The sequence below is a fragment of the Narcine bancroftii genome, chromosome 6 (assembly GCF_036971445.1).
Source record: "Narcine bancroftii isolate sNarBan1 chromosome 6, sNarBan1.hap1, whole genome shotgun sequence".
In the NCBI taxonomy this organism is placed as follows: domain Eukaryota; kingdom Metazoa; phylum Chordata; class Chondrichthyes; order Torpediniformes; family Narcinidae; genus Narcine; species Narcine bancroftii.
In genome coordinates this window covers 227,557,570-227,571,444 of record NC_091474.1, presented here as the reverse complement: position 1 = coordinate 227,571,444, position 13,875 = coordinate 227,557,570, and the positions used below count along the sequence as shown (strand labels likewise).

Genomic DNA, 13,875 nt, shown 5'->3' with positions numbered 1-13,875 from the left:
AAAGAATGACAAAGACTGAAAGAGAATGAATGAAAGGAAGAGAAAGAAAGAAAGAAAGTGAGACAGATAGATAAATCGAAAGAAAGAAAAATGGGTGGGTGCTGAAAGCCAAAAACCTACGGCACCTGGTCTTCCCAGACGCTCTCCCATCCAAGTACCGACCAGGCCTGAGCCTGGTAAGCTTCCGAGATCAGACGAGATCGGGCGTTTTCAGTCTAGTACGGCCGTAGGCAGCAGGTGCCTGCTTCTGACACCCCTTAACCAACTCACCAGCACACACACATATGCCACTGCACACTCAGGAACAATACAACAAATAAGACAAGCAAAACATTTCAATAGAGCCAATCCGAGAGGAGGAGAGAGAGAAGTGAGGCAGAGAGCGACCGATGGAGAGAGAGAGCGAGTGAAAGACAGAGAGAGACAGAGCAACAGTGAGTGAGAGAGAGAAAAGTAAAGAGAGAGTGTGACAGATAGAAAATAGAGCAAAAGTGAGTGAGAGAAGAAAGTAAGAGAGTGTAAAAGTAGATAAAAGAAAGAGATAGAATGATGCAGGATTACTTGAAGAATGAGAAGAATACTTTCACATATGCCCATTGTCTCTATTCACTCTTATACCTCTTTTCCCGCATACATATCAATTGTGGTCGTTTTTACCCTCCTTACCCGTCTTCATCCCTCAGTCTATTTTTGTCTTTACCCACATACATATCACTAGTCCGGCCTTAGGCAGCAGGTGCCTGCTTCCAACAACACTTAACCAATTCACAAGCACACACACATGTACCGCTGCACACTCAGGACAAATAAGACAAGCAAAACATTTCAATAGAGCCAATCCAAGAGGAAGAGAAAGAGAAGTGAGGCAGAGAGCGACCGAGGGAGTGAGAGAGAGAGACAGAGAGAGAGAGAGCGATTGACAGAGAGATAGAGAAGTGAGTGACAGAGCGACAGTGAGTGAGTGAGAATGAGTGAAAGAATGAGAAAGACTGAAAGAGAATGAATGAAAGGAAGAGAAAGAAAGAAAGAAAGAAAGTGAGACAGATAGATAAATCGAAAGAAAGAAAAATAGGTGGGTGGTGAAAGCCAAAAGCCTACGGCACATGGTATTCCCAGGCGCTCTCCCATCCAAGTACTGACCAGGCCTGAGCCTGGTAAGCTTCCGAGATCAGACGAGATCAGGCGTTTTCAGTCTAGTACAGCTGTAGGCAGCAGGTGGCTGCTTCTGACAACACTTAACCAATTCACCAGCACACACACATATGCCACTGCACACTCAGGAACAATACAACAAATAAGACAAGCAAAACATTTCAATAGAGCCAATCCAAGAGGAAGAGAAAGAGAAGTGAGGCAGAGAGCGACCGAGGGAGCGAGAGAGAGAGACAGAGAGAGAGAGAGATAGAGAAGTGAGTGACAGAGCGACAGTGAGTGAGTGAGTATGAGTGAAAGAATGAGAAAGACTGAAAGAGAATGAATGGAAGAGAAAGAAAGAAAGGAAGTGAGACAGATAGATAAATCGAAAGAAAGGAAAATGGGTGGGTGCTGAAAGCCAAAAGCCTACGGCACATGGTATTCCCAGGCGCTCTCCCATCCATTACTGACCAGGCCTGAGCCTGCTTAGCTTCCGAGATCATACGAGATCGGGCGTTTTCAGTCTAGTCCAGCCGTAGGCAGCAGGTGCCTGCTTCCAACAACACTTAACCAATTCACAAGCACACACACATGTGCCGCTGCACACTCAGGACTAATAAGACAAGCAAAACATTTCAATAGAGCCAATCCAAGAGGAAGAGAATGAGAAGTGAGGCAGAGAGCAACAGAGGGAGCGAGAGAGAGAGAGAGAGAGAGAGAGAGAGATAGAGAAGTGAGTGACAGAGCGACAATGAGTGAGTGAGTATGAGTGAAAGAATGAGAAAGACTGAAAGAGAATGAATGAATGGAGGAATGAAAGGAAGAGAAAGAAAGAAAGAAAGAAAGTGAGACAAATAGATAAATCGAAAGAAAGAAAAATGGGTGGGTGCTGAAAGCCAAAAGCCTATGGCACCTGGTATTCCCAGGCGCTCTCCCATCCAAGTACCGACCAGGCCTGAGCCTGGTAAGCTTCCGAGATCAGACGAGATCGGGCGTTTTCAGTCTAGTACGGCCGTAGGCAGCAGGTGCCTGCTTCTGACACCCCTTAACCAACTCACCAGCACACACACATATGCCACTGCACACTCAGGAACAATACAACAAATAAGACAAGCAAAACATTTCAATATAGACAGTCCTAGAGAGAGAGAAGTGAAGCAGAGAGCGACAGAGGGAGAGAGAGAGCGAGTGAAAAACAGAGAAAGACAGAGCAACAGTGATTGAGAGAGATAAAAGTAAAGAGAGAGTGTGACAGATAGAAAATAGAGAAAAAGTGAGTGAGAGAAGAAAGTAAGAGGGTGTGAAAGTAGATCAAAGCAAGAGATAGAATGATGCAGGATTACTTAAAGAATGAGAAGGATTAAAAGGGAAAGAATTAAGGAAGGAATAAAAGAAAGAAAGAGTGAGAGTGACAGAGAGAGGAAAGAAAAGAGAGAGAGTATGAGAGATATAAAATAGAGAAAGAGTGAGTGAGAGAAAGAAAGCAAGAGTGCATCAAAGTAGGTTGAGAAATAGAATGAGGCATAATGTGAAAGAATGAGAAGAATTAAAGGAGAATGAATGATGGAATGAAAGGAAGAGAGAAAGAAAGAGAAAAAAGATATAGAGAAAGAGAGAGAGAGAGAAGCAGAATAGAAGAAAAATGGGTTGGTAGTGAGAGGCAAAAGCCTACGGCACCTGGTATTCCCAGGCGGTCTCCCATCCAAGTACTGACCAGGCCTGAGCCTGCTTAGCTTCCGAGATCAGACGAGATCGGGCGTTTTCAGGCTAGTATGGCCGTAGGCGGCAGGTGTCTACTTCTGACAACACTTAACCAATTCACCAGCACACACACATGTGCCGCTGCACACGCAGGACAAATAAGACAAGCAAAACATTTCAATAGATCCAATCCAAGAGGAAGAGAAAGAGAAGTGAGGCAGAGAGCGACCGAGGGAGAGAGAGAGCGAGTGAAAGACAGAGAGAGACAGAGCAACAGTGAGTGAGAGAGATAAAAGTAAAGAGATAGTGTGACAGATAGAAAATAGAGAAAAAGTGAGTGAGAGAAGAAAGTAAGAGGGTGTGAAAGTAGATCAAAGCAAGAGATAGAATGATGCAGGATTACTTAAAGAATGAGAAGGATTAAAAGGGAAAGAATTAATGAAGGAATAAAAGAAAGAAAGAGTGAGAGTGACAGAGATTGGAAAGAAAAGAGAGAGAGTATGAGAGATATAAAATAGAGAAAGAGTGAGTGAGAGAAAGAAAGCAAGAGTGCATCAAAGTAGGTTGAGAAATAGAATGAGGCATAATGTGAAAGAATGAGAAGAATTAAAGGAGAATGAATGATGGAATGAAAGGAAGAGAGAAAGAAAGAGAAAAAAGATATAGAGAAAGAGAGAGAGAGAGAAGCAGAATAGAAGAAAAATGGGTTGGTAGTGAGAGGCAAAAGCCTACGGCACCTGGTATTCCCAGGCGGTCTCCCATCTAAGTACTGACCAGGCCTGAGCCTGCTTAGCTTCCGAGATCAGACGAGATCGGGCGTTTTCAGGCTAGTATGGCCGTAGGCGGCAGGTGTCTGCTTCTGACAACACTTAACCAATTCACCAGCACACACACATGGCCGCTGCACACGCAGGACAAATGAGACAAGCAAAACATTTCAATAGAGCCAATCCAAGAGGAAGAGAAAGAGAAGTGAGGCAGAGAGCGACCGAGGGAGCGAGAGAGAGACACAGAGAGAGAGAGATAGAGAAGTGAGTGACAGAGCGACAGTGAGTGAGTGAGTATGAGTGAAAGAATGAGAAAGACTGAAAGAGAATGAATGAAAGGAAGAGAAAGAAAGAAAGAAAGTGAGACAGATAGATAAATCGAAAGAAAGAAAAATGGGTGGGTGCTGAAAGCCAAAAGCCTACGGCACCTGGTATTCCCAGGCGCTCTCCCATCCAAGTACCGACCAGGCCTGAGCCTGGTAAGCTTCCGAGATCAGACGAGATCGGGCGTTTTCAGTCTAGTACGGCCGTAGGCAGCAGGTGCCTGCTTCTGACACCCCTTAACCAACTCACCAGCACACACACATATGCCACTGCACACTCAGGAACAATACAACAAATAAGACAAGCAAAATATTTCAATAGAGCCAATCCGAGAGGAGGAGAGAGAGAAGTGAGGCAGAGAGCGACCGAGGGAGAGAGAGAGCGAGTGAAAGACAGAGAGAGACAGAGCAACAGTGAGTGAGAGAGAGAAAAGCAAAGAGAGAGTGTGACAGATAGAAAATAGAGCAAAAGTGAGTGAGACAAGAAAGTAAGAGAGTGTGAAAGTAGATTAAAGAAAGAGATAGAATGATGCAGGATTACTTAAAGAATGAGAAGGATTAGATAGAAATAGGAGAATAAGGAAAATGTTGGATGTTGTAGGAATGTTGTCTGGTAAAGAGTTGAAAATAAGAAAACAGAAATGGAAAAGGAGGAAAGGTAATGATGGAAAAACGGAAAGAGAAGATAAACAAAATATAAAATGGCTACGCTGAACTATATGACTCTAAATATTAATGGAATACATAACCAAATTAAAAGGAAGAAACTACTAAATTTACTGAAAAAGGAAAAAATAGATATAGCATTTGTCCAAGAAACACATTTAACTGAATTGGAGCACAAGAAATTAAAGAGAGATTGGGTAGGACATGTAACAGCAGCATCGTATAATTCAAAAGCAAGAGGAGTGGCTATATTAATTAGCAAAAATGTGCCATTTAAAATAGAAGAGGAAATAATAGATCCAGCAGGGAGATATGTTATGATAAAATGTCAGATATATTCAGAGCTTTGGAATCTACTTAATATATATTCACCTAACGAAGAAGATCAAAAGTTTATGCAAGATATCTTTTTGAAGGTAGCTAATACGCAAGGGAACATACTAATAGGAGGGGATTTCAATCTGAATTTGGATCCAAATATGGATAAAACGGGGAAAAAAATTAACAGGAAGAACAAAGTAACCAAATTTATAATTAAATCAATGCAAGAAATGAAACTTGTGGACATATGGAGGAAACAAAACCCAAAAGAAAAGGAATACTCATACTACTCGACTAGACATAAAACATACTCAAGGATAGACCTATTCCTGTTATCAGCCCACATACAAGGGAGAGTTAGGAAAACGGAATATAAAGCTAGACTATTATCGGACCACTCACCCCTGTTATTGGCAATAGAGCTAGAAGACATCCCTCCAAGAATGTATAGATGGAGATTAAACCCCATGCTACTTAAAAGACAGGATTTTAGAGAATTTATTGAAAAACAATTAAAAATGTACTTTGAAGTAAATACGGAATCAGTGGAAGATAAGTTTATACTATGGGACGCAATGAAAGCATTCATTAGAGGGCAAATAATAAGTTATGCAACCAAGATGAAGAAGGACTATAATCAGGAAACAGAGCAGTTGGAAAGGGAAATAATAAACATAGAAAAAAAATTAGCAATAAAGGAAGATACAACCAAAAGAAGAGAATTGGCGGATAAAAAAATAAAATATGAAACATTACAAACATATAAGGTGGAGAAGAATATAATGAAGACAAAACAGAAATATTATGAACTAGGGGAAAAAACACACAAAATCCTAGCATGGCAGCTTAAGACAGAGCAAACTAAGAAAACGGTATTGGCAACAAGGAAAAAAGACAAACAAATTACATATAATCCAAAAGAAATTAAGGAAAACTTCAGAGAATTCTATGAACAATTATACCGAACCGAAAACGAAGGGAAAGAAGGGAAAATAGATGAATTTTTGACTAAAATTGAACTACCAAAACTACAAATAGAGGAACAAAATAAATTAACAGAACCATTTGGAACAGTAGAAATACAAGAGATAATAAAAAATTTACCAAATAATAAGACACCAGGAGAGGATGGACTCCCAATAGAATTCTACAAAACATTTAAAGACCTAATAATACCGCCCCTCCTGGATGTAATCAACCAGATTGATGAGACACAAAACTTACCAGATTCATGTAAAACAGCAATAATTACAGTGATACTAAAACAAGGGAAAGATCCACTCTCACCAGCGTCATATAGACCAATATCTTTGCTAAACACAGATTATAAGATAATAGCTAAACTATTAGCGAACAGATTAGCAGAACAGGTACCGAAAATGGTAAATTTAGACCAAACTGGATTTATCAAAAAAAGACGCACAACAGACAATATTTGTAAATTTATTAACTTAATTCATGCAGTAGAAGGAAATAAAGCACCGGCAGTAGCAGTTGCTTTAGACGCAGAGAAGGCCTTCGACAGAGTAGAATGGAATTACTTGTTCAAAGTATTGCAAAAATTCAGTTTACCGGAGAAGTATATTAATTGGATTAAAGCATTATATAAGGGACCGTTAGCGAAAGTGACAGTAAATGGACATGTATCAAAGCAATTTAACTTAAGCAGGTCAACGCGGCAGGGATGCCCACTATCACCATTATTGTTTGCGCTAGCTATAGAACCACTAGCAGAATCGATAAGAAGAGATAATAATATAAAAGGAATAAAAATAAAAGACAGGGAATATAAACTCAGTCTGTTTGCGGATGATGTGATAGTGTACTTAACAGAACCAGAACTATCAATAAAAGAACTATATAAGAAATTGAAGGAATATGGAGAAGTGTCGGGATACAAGATAAACGTAAATAAAAGTGAAGCAATGCCTATGAATAACGCGGATTTCTCAAAATTTAAGGAGGAATCCCCATTCAGATGGCAAACGCAGGCAATAAGATACCTAGGTGTGCAAATAAACAAAAATCTAGGCCAATTATATAAACTCAATTACAATCCACTAATGAAAAAACTACAGGACGATTTAGAGCATTGGAAAGAGCTACCACTAACACTGATAGGAAGGATAAACTGTATTAAAATGAACATTTTTCCAAGGATACTATACTTATTTCAGGCATTGCCAATACAACTGACAGAAAAATTCTTCAAAGAGTTAAAGAAAATAATAAGGAGATTTTTATGGAGAGGGGGGAAACCGAGGATAGCACTAGACAAATTAACAGAATGGTATAAACAAGGAGGCTTACAATTGCCAAACTTCAAAAATTATTATAGAGCCGCACAATTAAGGTACCTATCAGATTTTTATCAAACAAGGGAAAAACCAGACTGGACGAGACTAGAATTAGATAAAATAGGGGAAAAGATACCTGAACACATATTATATAAATGGGACGAAAAATTGGTACAACATAGAACTTCTCCAGTATTACACCATCTCCTCAATATATGGAAGAAGATACATGTAGAAAGAAATAAAATAAATTACCAAATACCAAAACTAATATTGACGCAAAATAAGCTACTCCCTTTTACAATAGACAACCTTGCCTTTAGAAAATGGGAAAAAAAAGGGATTAAAAGAATAGAAAATTGTTTTTCAGGAAGTAGATTCTTATCCTTTGAACAAATGAGAGATAAGTACAATATAACGGGAGATACAGCGCTGGCATATTACCAACTGAGATCCTACTTGAAAGATAAATTAGGAAGCAACTTGAGTTTACCAGAGGGAAGTAACCTTGAATATGTGATTACAGATACAATGTTAATCAAAAGATTTATAAAAAATATGTATATTAAACTGCAAGAAAAGGAAAATGAGGAAACAAATGGTAAAACTAAACAAAAATGGGAACAAGATTTAAATATAAAGATAAAAAAGGAAACATGGGAGAAGTTATGCTCTGGAACGATGAGAAATACAATAAATACGAGGCTGCGTATGATACAATATAATTGGTTACACAGACTATACATTACACCGCAAAAGTTAAATAAATGGGACCCAACAGTATCTGATAGATGTTTTCGATGTAAAAAAGAAAGGGGAACAACAATTCATGCAATCTGGACATGTGAGAGAGTAGAAAAATTTTGGGATGATCTCAATCAGATATTAAATAAAATAACAGAAAACAATATACCAAAGAATCCAGAGATCTTTCTCCTAAGTAACATAAAAAATAAAGAATTTGGAATTGACTTGGAGGATGCACAAAAAAGATTTGTTAAGATAGCCCTAGCTGTAGCAAAAAAATGTATTATGTCAACCTGGAAATTGGAAGATAATTTGAAAATACAACAATGGTATATAGAAATGAATAAATGTATTCCATTAGAAAAAATAACATATAGTTTAAGAAATAATATTGAAATATTCGAACAAGTATGGGAGCCTTACATTAAATACAATAGCGAAAACCTACCGGGAACAAACATTACCTAAGTTGATGGAAGGAGAAGAGAAGAAAAAAATGGACTCAGTAGAATTTCTGGTGTATTTTTGTTGAATGACAACATTGTCTAACTGAATTAATGCAACCTAGATTGTATAACTAAAATGGATGAGAGGGGGGAGGGATGGGGGGGTGGCTTGGGAGGAGGGAGGGGGGAGGGAGAAAAAGTCACTGTAAATGTGTGGAAAAGAAAAAGTGTATATCATGGCTATTGTGATTTATGGTGTGAAAAAAAAAAAATTAAAAAAAAAAAAAAAAAAAAAAAAAAAAAAAAAGAATGAGAAGGATTAAAAGGGAAAGTATTAATGAAGGAATAAAAGAAAGAAAGAGTGAGAGTGACAGAGAGAGGAAAGAAAAGAGAGAGGGTATGAGAGATATAAAATAGAGAAAGAGTGAGTGAGAGAAGAAAGCAAGAGTGCATCAAAGTAGGTTGAGAAATAGAATGAGGCATAATGTGAAAGAATGAGAAGGATTAAAGGAGAATGAATGATGGAATGAAAGGAAGAGAGAAAGAAAGAGAAAAAAGATATAGAGAAAGAGAGAGAGAGAGAAGCAGAATAGAAGAAAAATGGGTTGGTAGTGAGAGGCAAAAGCCTACGGCACCTGGTATTCCCAGGCGGTCTCCCATCCAAGTACTGACCAGGACTGAGCGTGCTTAGCTTCCGAGATCAGACGAGATCGGGCGTTTTCAGGCTAGTATGGCCGTAGGCGGCAGGTGCCTGCTTCTGACACCCCTTAACCAACTCACCAGCACACACACATATGCCACTGCACACTCAGGAACAATACAACAAATAAGACAAGCAAAACATTTCAATATAGACAGTCCTAGAGAGAGAGAAGTGAAGCAGAGAGCGACAGAGGGAGAGAGAGAGTGAGTGAAAAACAGAGAGAGACAGAGCAACAGTGATTGAGAGAGATAAAAGTAAAGAGAGAGTGTGACAGATAGAAAATAGAGAAAAAGTGAGTGAGAGAAGAAAGTAAGAGAGTGTGAAAGTAGATCAAAGCAAGAGATAGAATGATGCAGGATTACTTAAAGATTGAGAAGGATTAAAAGGGAAAGAATTAATGAAGGAATAAAAGAAAGAAAGAGTGAGAGTGACAGAGATTGGAAAGAAAAGAGAGAGAGTATGAGAGATATAAAATAGAGAAAGAGTGAGTGAGAGAAAGAAAGCAAGAGTGCATCAAAGTAGGTTGAGAAATAGAATGAGGCATAATGTGAAAGAATGAGAAGAATTAAAGGAGAATGAATGATGGAATGAAAGGAAGAGAGAAAGAAAGAGAAAAAAGATATAGAGAAAGAGAGAGAGAGAGAAGCAGAATAGAAGAAAAATGGGTTGGTAGTGAGAGGCAAAAGCCTACGGCACCTGGTATTCCCAGGCGGTCTCCCATCCAAGTACTGACCAGGCCTGAGCATGCTTAGCTTCCGAGATCAGACGAGATCGGGCGTTTTCAGGCTAGTATGGCCGTAGGCAGCAGGTGTCTGCTTCTGACAACACTTAACCAATTCACCAGCACACACACATGTGCCGCTGCACACGCAGGAGAAATGAGACAAGCAAAACATTTCAATAGAGCCAATCCAAGAGGAAGAGAAAGAGAAGTGAGGCAGAGAGCGACCGAGGGAGCGAGAGAGAGAGACAGAGAGAGAGAGATAGAGAAGTGAGTGACAGAGCGACAGTGAGTGAGTGAGTATGAGTGAAAGAATGAGAAAGACTGAAAGAGAATGAATGAAAGGAAGAGAAAGAAAGAAAGAAAGTGAGACAGATAGATAAATCGAAAGAAAGAAAAATGGGTGGGTGCTGAAAGCCAAAAGCCTATGGCACCTGGTATTCCCAGGCGCTCTCCCATCCAAGTACCGACCAGGCCTGAGCCTGGTAAGCTTCCGAGATCAGACGAGATCGGGCGTTTTCAGTCTAGTACGGCCGTAGGCAGCAGGTGCCTGCTTCTGACACCCCTTAACCAACTCACCAGCACACACACATATGCCACTGCACACTCAGGAACAATACAACAAATAAGACAAGCAAAACATTTCAATAGAGCCAATCCGAGAGGAGGAGAGAGAGAAGTGAGGCAGAGAGCGACCGAGGGAGAGAGAGAGCGAGTGAAAGACAGAGAGAGACAGAGCAACAGTGAGTGAGAGAGAGAAAAGTAAAGAGATAGTGTGACAGATAGAAAATAGAGCAAAAGTGAGTGAGACAAGAAAGTTAGAGAGTGTGAAAGTAGATTAAAGAAAGAGATAGAATGATGCAGGATTACTTAAAGAATGAGAAGGATTAAAAGGGAAAGTATTAATGAAGGAATAAAAGAAAGAAAGAGTGAGAGTGACAGAGAGAGGAAAGAAAAGAGAGAGAGTATGAGAGATATAAAATAGAGAAAGAGTGAGTGAGAGAAGAAAGCAAGAGTGCATCAAAGTAGGTTGAGAAATAGAATGAGGCATAATGTGAAAGAATGAGAAGGATTAAAGGAGAATGAATGATGGAATGAAAGGAAGAGAGAAAGAAAGAGAAAAAAGATATAGAGAAAGAGAGAGAGAGAGAAGCAGAATAGAAGAAAAATGGGTTGGTAGTGAGAGGCAAAAGCCTACGGCACCTGGTATTCCCAGGCGGTCTCCCATCCAAGTACTGACCAGGACTGAGCGTGCTTAGCTTCCGAGATCAGACGAGATCGGGCGTTTTCAGGCTAGTATGGCCGTAGGCGGCAGGTGCCTGCTTCTGACACCCCTTAACCAACTCACCAGCACACACACATATGCCACTGCACACTCAGTAACAATACAACAAATAAGACAAGCAAAACATTTCAATATAGACAGTCCTAGAGAGAGAGAAGTGAAGCAGAGAGCGACAGAGGGAGAGAGAGAGTGAGTGAAAAACAGAGAGAGACAGAGCAACAGTGATTGAGAGAGATAAAAGTAAAGAGAGAGTGTGACAGATAGAAAATAGAGAAAAAGTGAGTGAGAGAAGAAAGTAAGAGAGTGTGAAAGTAGATCAAAGCAAGAGATAGAATGATGCAGGATTACTTAAAGATTGAGAAGGATTAAAAGGGAAAGAATTAATGAAGGAATAAAAGAAAGAAAGAGTGAGAGTGACAGAGATTGGAAAGAAAAGAGAGAGAGTATGAGAGATATAAAATAGAGAAAGAGTGAGTGAGAGAAAGAAAGCAAGAGTGCATCAAAGTAGGTTGAGAAATAGAATGAGGCATAATGTGAAAGAATGAGAAGAATTAAAGGAGAATGAATGATGGAATGAAAGGAAGAGAGAAAGAAAGAGAAAAAAGATATAGAGAAAGAGAGAGAGAGAGAAGCAGAATAGAAGAAAAATGGGTTGGTAGTGAGAGGCAAAAGCCTACGGCACCTGGTATTCCCAGGCGGTCTCCCATCCAAGTACTGACCAGGACTGAGCCTGCTTAGCTTCCGAGATCAGACGAGATCGGGCGTTTTCAGGCTAGTATGGCCGAAGGCGGCAGGTGTCTACTTCTGACAACACTTAACCAATTCACCAGCACACACACATGTGCCGCTGCACACGCAGGACAAATAAGACAAGCAAAACATTTCAATAGATCCAATCCAAGAGGAAGAGAAAGAGAAGTGAGGCAGAGAGCGACCGAGGGAGAGAGAGAGCGAGTGAAAGACAGAGAGAGACAGAGCAACAGTGAGTGAGAGAGATAAAAGTAAAGAGATAGTGTGACAGATAGAAAATAGAGAAAAAGTGAGTGAGAGAAGAAAGTAAGAGGGTGTGAAAGTAGATCAAAGCAAGAGATAGAATGATGCAGGATTACTTAAAGAATGAGAAGGATTAAAAGGGAAAGAATTAATGAAGGAATAAAAGAAAGAAAGAGTGAGAGTGACAGAGATTGGAAAGAAAAGAGAGAGAGTATGAGAGATATAAAATAGAGAAAGAGTGAGTGAGAGAAAGAAAGCAAGAGTGCATCAAAGTAGGTTGAGAAATAGAATGAGGCATAATGTGAAAGAATGAGAAGAATTAAAGGAGAATGAATGATGGAATGAAAGGAAGAGAGAAAGAAAGAGAAAAAAGATATAGAGAAAGAGAGAGAGAGAGAGAAGCAGAATAGAAGAAAAATGGGTTGGTAGTGAGAGGCAAAAGCCTACGGCACCTGGTATTCCCAGGCGGTCTCCCATCCAAGTACTGACCAGGCCTGAGCCTGCTTAGCTTCCGAGATCAGACGAGATCGGGGGTTTTCAGGCTAGTATGGCCGTAGGCAGCAGGTGTCTGCTTCTGAGAACACTTAACCAATTCACCAGCACACACACATGTGCCACTGCACACGCAGGACAAATGAGACAAGCAAAACATTTCAATAGAGCCAATCCAAGAGGAAGAGAAAGAGAAGTGAGGCAGAGAGCGACCGAGAGAGAGAGAGAGACAGAGAGAGATAGAGAAGTGAGTGACAGAGCGACAGTGAGTGAGTGAGTATGAGTGAAAGAATGACAAAGACAGAAAGAGAATGAATGAAAGGAAGAGAAAGAAAGAAAGAAAGTGAGACAGATAGATAAATCGAAAGAAAGAAAAATGGGTGGGTGCTGAAGCCAAAAGCCTACAGCACATGGTATTCCCAGGCGCTCTCCCATCCAAGTACTGACCAGGCCTGAGCCTGCTTAGCTTCCGAGATCAGACGAGATCGGGCGTTTTCAGGCTAGTATGGCCGTAGGCGGCAGGTGTCTACTTCTGACAACACTTAACCAATTCACCAGCACACACACATGTGCCGCTGCACACGCAGGACAAATAAGACAAGCAAAACATTTCAATAGATCCAATCCAAGAGGAAGAGAAAGAGAAGTGAGGCAGAGAGCGACCGAGGGAGAGAGAGAGCGAGTGAAAGACAGAGAGAGACAGAGCAACAGTGAGTGAGAGAGATAAAAGTAAAGAGATAGTGTGACAGATAGAAAATAGAGAAAAAGTGAGTGAGAGAAGAAAGTAAGAGGGTGTGAAAGTAGATCAAAGCAAGAGATAGAATGATGGAGGATTACTTAAAGAATGAGAAGGATTAAAAGGGAAAGTATTAATGAAGGAATAAAAGAAAGAAAGAGTGAGAGTGACAGAGAGAGGAAAGAAAAGAGAGAGGGTATGAGAGATATAAAATAGAGAAAGAGTGAGTGAGAGAAGAAAGCAAGAGTGCATCAAAGTAGGTTGAGAAATAGAATGAGGCATAATGTGAAAGAATGAGAAGGATTAAAGGAGAATGAATGATGGAATGAAAGGAAGAGAGAAAGAAAGAGAAAAAAGATATAGAGAAAGAGAGAGAGAGAGAAGCAGAATAGAAGAAAAATGGATTGGTAGTGAGAGGCAAAAGCCTACGGCACCTGGTATTCCCAGGCGGTCTCCCATCCAAGTACTGACCAGGACTGAGCGTGCTTAGCTTCCGAGATCAGACGAGATCGGGCGTTTTCAGGCTAGTATGGCCGTAGGCGG

General features: G+C 40.2%; 9 non-coding genes and 6 pseudogenes across 9 annotated transcripts; all 15 read right to left on the bottom strand.

Annotated features, from left to right (window-relative positions):
• Window positions 1-113: 113 nt before the first annotated feature.
• LOC138738223 (5S ribosomal RNA) lies at window positions 114-232 on the bottom strand (annotated as a pseudogene).
• An 859-nt stretch (window positions 233-1,091) lies between these two features.
• LOC138738295 (5S ribosomal RNA) lies at window positions 1,092-1,210 on the bottom strand (annotated as a pseudogene).
• Window positions 1,211-1,557: 347 nt separating this feature from the next.
• Window positions 1,558-1,675, bottom strand: LOC138738317 (5S ribosomal RNA; annotated as a pseudogene).
• Window positions 1,676-2,035: 360 nt separating this feature from the next.
• On the bottom strand, window positions 2,036-2,154 carry LOC138738246 (5S ribosomal RNA; annotated as a pseudogene).
• Window positions 2,155-2,799: 645 nt separating this feature from the next.
• LOC138737916 (5S ribosomal RNA) lies at window positions 2,800-2,918 on the bottom strand. Its single transcript, XR_011341345.1, has one exon. It is a non-coding gene; the product is annotated as a 5S ribosomal RNA (ribosomal RNA).
• A 642-nt stretch (window positions 2,919-3,560) lies between these two features.
• LOC138738225 (5S ribosomal RNA) lies at window positions 3,561-3,679 on the bottom strand. Its single transcript, XR_011341498.1, has one exon. It is a non-coding gene; the product is annotated as a 5S ribosomal RNA (ribosomal RNA).
• Window positions 3,680-4,018: 339 nt separating this feature from the next.
• LOC138738197 (5S ribosomal RNA) lies at window positions 4,019-4,137 on the bottom strand (annotated as a pseudogene).
• A 4,888-nt stretch (window positions 4,138-9,025) lies between these two features.
• Window positions 9,026-9,144, bottom strand: LOC138737946 (5S ribosomal RNA). The gene has a single exon (XR_011341376.1). It is a non-coding gene; the product is annotated as a 5S ribosomal RNA (ribosomal RNA).
• Window positions 9,145-9,789: 645 nt separating this feature from the next.
• On the bottom strand, window positions 9,790-9,908 carry LOC138737866 (5S ribosomal RNA). Its single transcript, XR_011341296.1, has one exon. It is a non-coding gene; the product is annotated as a 5S ribosomal RNA (ribosomal RNA).
• Window positions 9,909-10,248: 340 nt separating this feature from the next.
• Window positions 10,249-10,367, bottom strand: LOC138738245 (5S ribosomal RNA; annotated as a pseudogene).
• A 650-nt stretch (window positions 10,368-11,017) lies between these two features.
• LOC138737945 (5S ribosomal RNA) lies at window positions 11,018-11,136 on the bottom strand. Its single transcript, XR_011341375.1, has one exon. It is a non-coding gene; the product is annotated as a 5S ribosomal RNA (ribosomal RNA).
• A 645-nt stretch (window positions 11,137-11,781) lies between these two features.
• On the bottom strand, window positions 11,782-11,900 carry LOC138737885 (5S ribosomal RNA). Its single transcript, XR_011341315.1, has one exon. It is a non-coding gene; the product is annotated as a 5S ribosomal RNA (ribosomal RNA).
• A 644-nt stretch (window positions 11,901-12,544) lies between these two features.
• On the bottom strand, window positions 12,545-12,663 carry LOC138738305 (5S ribosomal RNA). The gene has a single exon (XR_011341506.1). It is a non-coding gene; the product is annotated as a 5S ribosomal RNA (ribosomal RNA).
• A 331-nt stretch (window positions 12,664-12,994) lies between these two features.
• LOC138738019 (5S ribosomal RNA) lies at window positions 12,995-13,113 on the bottom strand. Its single transcript, XR_011341449.1, has one exon. It is a non-coding gene; the product is annotated as a 5S ribosomal RNA (ribosomal RNA).
• A 641-nt stretch (window positions 13,114-13,754) lies between these two features.
• LOC138737944 (5S ribosomal RNA) lies at window positions 13,755-13,873 on the bottom strand. Its single transcript, XR_011341374.1, has one exon. It is a non-coding gene; the product is annotated as a 5S ribosomal RNA (ribosomal RNA).
• Between the last annotated feature and the right edge of the window lie 2 nt (window positions 13,874-13,875).